Here is a 6,636-nt window from a genome sequence, read left to right as displayed (position 1 = left end):
AGGGAGAGAACACTGAAGGTTAAAGGATTTGATCAACTTGGGTGCATGGATAGATAAAATGGTAGGCTTTCGAAGATATAGAATACTGAAGCCTATGATAAAGAAGAGAGAGATAGAGAGAGATAGAGAGAGTTGAAAGAAAATCATTTTCATATTTTTCTAAGAATCTTATTTTCCTACGTTTGACTTGACTAAGTCAACATGGCCGTTTTATCAAGTCATAAAGATTTTCCACGTACCTACTGAGGTGGGTGTTATGTTTTCCAACACGAATCGAGTCAATTTGTGTAGAAGGTCGCTTATCTTGCTAAACTCTTTATTTCTTCCAAGGTGACTGAAAGGGATGCGGGGTTGCGTGTGTGACTAAACAATGCCTTTCTGAAGTGGAGTGAAATGGATGGAAGCGAATTAGTATGCCCGCTATAGTGTACTGTATAAACTCTGTTTAGCCTATTGTGATGTATGTCTTATCAACACTATCCATCTATTTTTACAACTCATTTTAGGGCATAAGCTTAAAAACATAAATATTATCCTAATTCAAAACTTATGTCACCTCCCAAATATTTCCACCATGGATGTTCAATCGTCATATTTTTGGCCCACTTGAGTATTGGATTTAATTTGTACAATGAGAAAGCATTAATGATGGCTTATCAAATCTCTGAAAATGAAAGTTTAAAAAGTTCAAATCTTACCATTTCTACTCTTGCCACTTTATATTTATTAACCCTAAGTACTAGTGAGGTCATGCCTAAGCTTAGGTCTATAAAAGAAAATAAGTTTTGGAAATAATGGGCTATGTGGCTCATTAACACCTATACCTTGGTGGGATGATTCATCAAGGTACCGTCAGTCGAGCTGTATTGGTCCTTTGAGGGAGCTGATATGGTAGAGCTTGACGAAGAATGCTAGGGAGCCAGAAAAGTGCACCTATTTTCACTTCAATTGTTGCAAAAACATTTTGTGGGCCCCACTTGATGTGTTGATGACATCTAGTCTTACTATCATGCATACCATCGCATGTTTAGCCATGATTTAAAAAAATCAAGACAATCCATGACTCAGGTAGGCCATTAAGTATGAATGTATAAAAGGAGACGCCACACCTTATATAAATTCTTGAAAGGGCTCTCCATATTACATACATGCCGAAGCAGTCCGTTCATATGAAACATATACCCTAAATGACAAAATCAAAATCAGACCATTATGAAACTTAGGTGGGGCCCAATGAGAATCAAAGGTGGGCATTCCCTCCCAATTGTTCCTACTTGTGTGGCCGGCCTAGTTGAGTCAAAGTCCTGATTTTTGGGCCCATGGTTAAACATGGAAGGGTTTGCATGATGTTTGAAATGGATGTCATCAATAAATCACAACGGGGCCTATGCCCACCATGCTTTTTTATTGATAATCAACCTCGCCCTTCCATTTTTCTAGATCATGTCATAACAAATGCCAAAAAGTAAGGCATATGCTTAAGTGAGTTGCATGACAAGGAAAAAGGGTGGGAAATGCCCCTTCCATCCATTTTACTGAATCATGTTATGGCATGGCCTAAGAATGAATCAAATCCAGAATTCAAGTGGCCCCATGACATGAAATAGTAAAGATTGAACATCATATGTTGAAACATTTGTAGGGCCATATAAATTATAGGTTTGGCTAATATTCTTTTATGGTTTCAGCCCATCAATTAGGAATGACCTTATGAAGGGTATAAATGGCATATAAACATCATAGTAACCCCTTTAAGAAGGTTTCAATAGCAGCTACTTTCCTACCCATTTTATCTTGTCCAGCCATTTAAAATTTACATTTTTTCCACATTTTGAAAATAAAATAAAATTTAACCATGTCATAACATATGTTTGGAAAAGTGGATGCATAAGGTTGATTTCTCACAAAATTCAGTGAGCCCAACTCACTTCATGTCGCAAGTTCCTCACACAGGCAATTCTCATCCAATTATATGTAATGTTAGGGCCTATTTGTTAAATCTGAAAGACATAAAAAGTGCCTCTTCCAATCTGTTTTACTCAGTCTTCCACTCGAAACAAAATGGATACTATTGAACCTAGTATTATCTACTACATACTAGTGACATACAACCAATATTGAGGCACCATACTATAAGCTACAAAATTTCATGTCCCCCCCTAAACAAGGTATCCTCCATTGATAACATATATATATATATAATAAGTTTTTTATTTTCATGTACATTGACAAATACATTCATCATCCATCCAACTATTAACAACATTTAAAAAAAATAAAAGATATCCAACCAACTCTTAATAATAATTTGTAACTTAACCTACTGGGAACCGTCATGCACCGTAATGTCTTACGGCAGAGCGGGTTCTAAGGAGTTACAAGTCGGTCCAGTATGAACGGCTGCCTACGTACCCAATGTTAGGAAGATTGGGATTAAGCCACTGCGTAGTTCTTAAGGGAAAACACAAATATCAGCTTGATCTAAAATTCCTTACCAGTGGGTGGCAAAGGATTCTTGACAAATATGAAAATTGCCTTCTCAGGGGTCAGATTCATCTTATTTTGAATCACATAAACAAATTGCCCCACAATTAAGTTAATAGGAACAAAATATCTGCACTAAAAAAATAGAATGCGCAATAAATCAAGCTTAAAGAATGGCTAAAGGAAACATCCAACAAAAAAGAAAAAGGAAAATATGTAGTGTAGTGTGTTAGATATCTCCCACTCATTAGATGAGTTGACATAGGTGGTGTGGTGTGTGTGAATGATCCAGGGTTCAATTCATTGTTATATATATATATATATATATATATATATATATATATATATAGAGAGAGAGAGAGAGAGAGAGAGAGGGAGAGGAAACAACAATTTATTATAAAGCTCGCAAAGCAGGAAAAGAATACACATAACTAGCACATGGGATGGGTTATATACCATATCATGTGCCAACTAGACAATGTAACCCTTGGATTGAGCAATTTTGAATGGCAAAAATGGACAGTCTGATAACCATCCACTTTCTTCCCCAAAACTCTTTAGGATTTGCCATATCACTGTGATTTTGGGACATGCCCCATCTAAGGTAGAGACTAGGCAAATCACTGTGATTTTGGGACATGGCCCACCCAAGGTAGAGACTAGAGAGCCCACCTGATGATAGGTTCAAATTAGGTACACATTGTGACATGAACAAAAAGCAAGTCACATTACGGGAAAGAAAATTAACAAGAAATTTACCAAATTCCCTTCGCTAACCCTTATTAGACGAAGATTATATAAGAGTAAACACTATGCTGTGTTTTGTATTATGACAACATGCAGATTTTTTTTTCTCAAAATAATGGTCAGTGTAGTTGCTGCTATCAAAGTTTTGTACTACTATGTAGAAAGAGAGAAACCAACTAGACTAAGAGCACTCATCATTCATGGATGGTTGAGACACATGTTAATACAAGACTTTAAAAGCATATTAGACAGTGGGAAACACAAGCTATCTCATACAAACCAACCATGAGAAGAAGCATGAGCATGTCCACAAGCTATAAATCACCCTTCCTTGTATGCAAACACATGATTTTTTTCTAATGGTGTAAGCAAACGCATGATTAGAACATCTAAAGCTACAAAATTTGAGAAAGCGTAAATGAGAAGATCAAATCCCTAGATCTATCCCATACACAATTCCTAACTTAGTGAATGGTTTTTTCCCTTCAATCGAGACAATGAGAGAGCAGTTATAATAAATAAATAAATAAATAAAATCCAATTATTTTCCTTTATAAGAAGAGCATAAAACCCAATTTCCTAAAAGAGATAGAATGAAAAGCTCCAACATAGTAGTTGCAGCTATGTTACTGAAACCTTGCTGCTTGAACCACTTATATTATTTCCATCTATGCTATCATACTTCGAATTGACCCCTACACAAACCAAGAACAAAAGAATAAAAAACATGATAAAAGTCTCAACTTCAATAACAATAAGTTGAAAAAGGCCACACTTGCAGAATAAACCTCACAAAAAGAAAATCAAATCCACAGATTCTTGTAAAATCTGTTGAAAAAAAAAAAAAAACTTTTCAAATCCTCAAGCTAACATTGACACATCACAACTTGTAATCCATAATAATGCATAACCAAATCGATGACCTTTTAAGAATAAATCAATGTAAAATTGATATAGGAAATAAATAAATCAAGTTGTAGAAATTCTCTCACACATTGCAAGGTCAGAAACAGAATAAACAATTTTCAGTTGATCTGAGAGAGGCAGTAAGTGATCCTCACTTTTAAAGTAGAAAGCTCTGACCATGTTAAAATTGAAAATTTTCAAAAAATCTATATTGAAGGCACAATAAATTCACAAACTAGATTGGAATCACTAGAAATTGCAATTTTTAGAAAAAAAATGAAACAAAAACTGGAACTAAAACCCCACTTGGTTTTCAAGCATCAAATCATGCATAACAAATGCTAGACAAGCATTAGGCAAAGGTACAGGACCACGCCAACTAAATCAGAAGCTATCCCCAAAGATATGCCAAATTTCATAATCCAAGAAAAAGAATTTCCTTGGCAGCTTAAATTTATAAGTGTGATTAGCATATTAGTTGTAAATTATAAAATTGGCATGACTTTTGAAGAGATTTATACCCAGAAACTGGATCATAGATTTTCTCTTAGAGCATATGCAGAAGACTACTACTGTTAAACTTCCCAGAGTCCATCCTCCACATGAAAACACCTTGTGATTAAGCTAACAGTACCTAGCATGCACTACAAAATTCCAAGACACATTTACAACAATGAAGTATAAGCTCAAGGCTCTCTAAATGGAGCAACACTCACTTGAAATCAGATCCACTTCTTTGCTAACCTCTGGAGCCATCGTACACATGGAAAAATAATTGAAATTCTAAGGCATGTAAGCCATAAATTACATTTACATGAAAAACTCCATCAAATAAAATACACGTGCTATTGGAAAATAAAATATAGTTATGGAAAAAGGTCACATCTCACCAGCATGGAGTTCCTACAAAAGTATTTCTTGAATGTTGCATTTTGGTCATTTTGGAGTTCTATTGCAGAAAAGATAGGCAATATATAAGAAGAAAAAAAGTAAAAAAGAAAAAAAAGAAAAACTCTTACCATGCATGTGCTCTTTTGCAAGGTCAAAAATCAAACTTCACAAATTTTGACAATAATGAGCCGACGTGTAGTTGTAGTTAAATCTGTAAACTTGTATAATGTCCAATCTTAGGTTCTTATTCACATAAATACCTAAATTCATGAAAAAAAAAACATTGGAATTCAGAAAATTCAGAAAATATTGATATTCCAACGCAATAATAGAGGGTTTTCACATCAGGCATTTTGGGAAATCAAGTTGTACTACATCATAAGTAAATACTGATAGAAGACAAAACATGTACTTAGACACTAGGCAAGAGAATGTATGCTCCTAGCATAAAATAGTTGTGATTTGTAAGAAGAAGATTGAGGGCCTCAAACTATTATCCATGCAACAAGCAGTAAGACATACACCATTTAAATCTTGGGGATAGGGAATATATTCCATAGAAGAGCATTGGGCATAACTAATTGTCAAACACTTTTAATTACAGTTAGAATTTTGTATAGGAGAGAGAATGCATTGATTTGGTATCCTCCTAACATGTACATGAAGCAGTCAGCTCAGTTAAGTAGTCACGTCCCAAATACACTCCAATTTAATAGTTAATGGAGCACATTGTTTATGTCAACATCATTGTTTTTAAGGGAAAAGAAGAAGACAGACAAAATAATGTTTAATGGTTGAATCAACATTTTCCCAATATTAGACAAAAAAACCAGCAGTCTAATCTAGCTAAAGCAATCCCAGTGTAACATCTCGAAAAAATCCGTACAAAGACCCAAGTACCACCTTAGGCAAGAATCCTTAAAGACCGAATCCTTGAGAAATTAGATTAAAAAAATTAATTAAGTGATAAACTAAATTAATTGGTGTATTAGCTTGAACCACTATCTATACAAACTGCAAGAACCAAAACCATAAAAATTGCTAACTCAACATTACTTGAAAACCTAGGAGAAATCGCAAAACCAAGTTGCTCTCGGGAGCACATTGAAACTCTATATTGGACCTGGACCACACATCGAAAGTCTGATGACCGCCAAACTATAAGGTTATGATCACCTTATTGAGCTTGACAACCATCGTGGGAATCAAGCCCAAATAGTATCCAGAAACGTACAACTTGAGCCTGAGTGAAGTGCGTGAGAAACGCGAATATCTTTAGAAAATTAACTCAAACTTAAGTGAATTGGACCATTCTCTTACGAGCAAAATTGAAGACTTCAGACTGTCAGTTTCTGAACTAACTACACCTATGGATCAGGGAAATTTTCCTACACCTGTTGGTATACTTGTGGCCCTGATCGAGTAACGACGACCGTTGATCTGATACAGATCCTTTACGGCTGATCCGATTGTCAGATCGTACCATAAACACAGTCCCGATGTAGATCCACTATCTAGGAACTTGCTTCATGACTTAGGCAAGAAATGGACCTTCCTAAGGGCCCTGCTTGTCAAAAACAGGCACCCTTTGGCTATAACCTAACTATA

General features: G+C 35.3%; 1 long non-coding RNA gene across 1 annotated transcript; it reads right to left on the bottom strand.

Moving 5' to 3' along the window:
* Positions 1-3,756: 3,756 nt before the first annotated feature.
* Positions 3,757-5,287, bottom strand: LOC131229097 (uncharacterized). The gene is made up of 2 exons (XR_009163177.1): positions 4,854-5,287; positions 3,757-3,926 (listed from the first exon to the last, which is right to left on the bottom strand). It is a non-coding gene; the product is annotated as an uncharacterized LOC131229097 (long non-coding RNA).
* Between the last annotated feature and the right edge of the window lie 1,349 nt (positions 5,288-6,636).

The sequence above is a fragment of the Magnolia sinica genome, chromosome 2 (genome assembly GCF_029962835.1).
Source record: "Magnolia sinica isolate HGM2019 chromosome 2, MsV1, whole genome shotgun sequence".
Taxonomy (NCBI): domain Eukaryota; kingdom Viridiplantae; phylum Streptophyta; class Magnoliopsida; order Magnoliales; family Magnoliaceae; genus Magnolia; species Magnolia sinica.
This window is presented reverse-complemented; position numbering and strand designations above follow the sequence as displayed.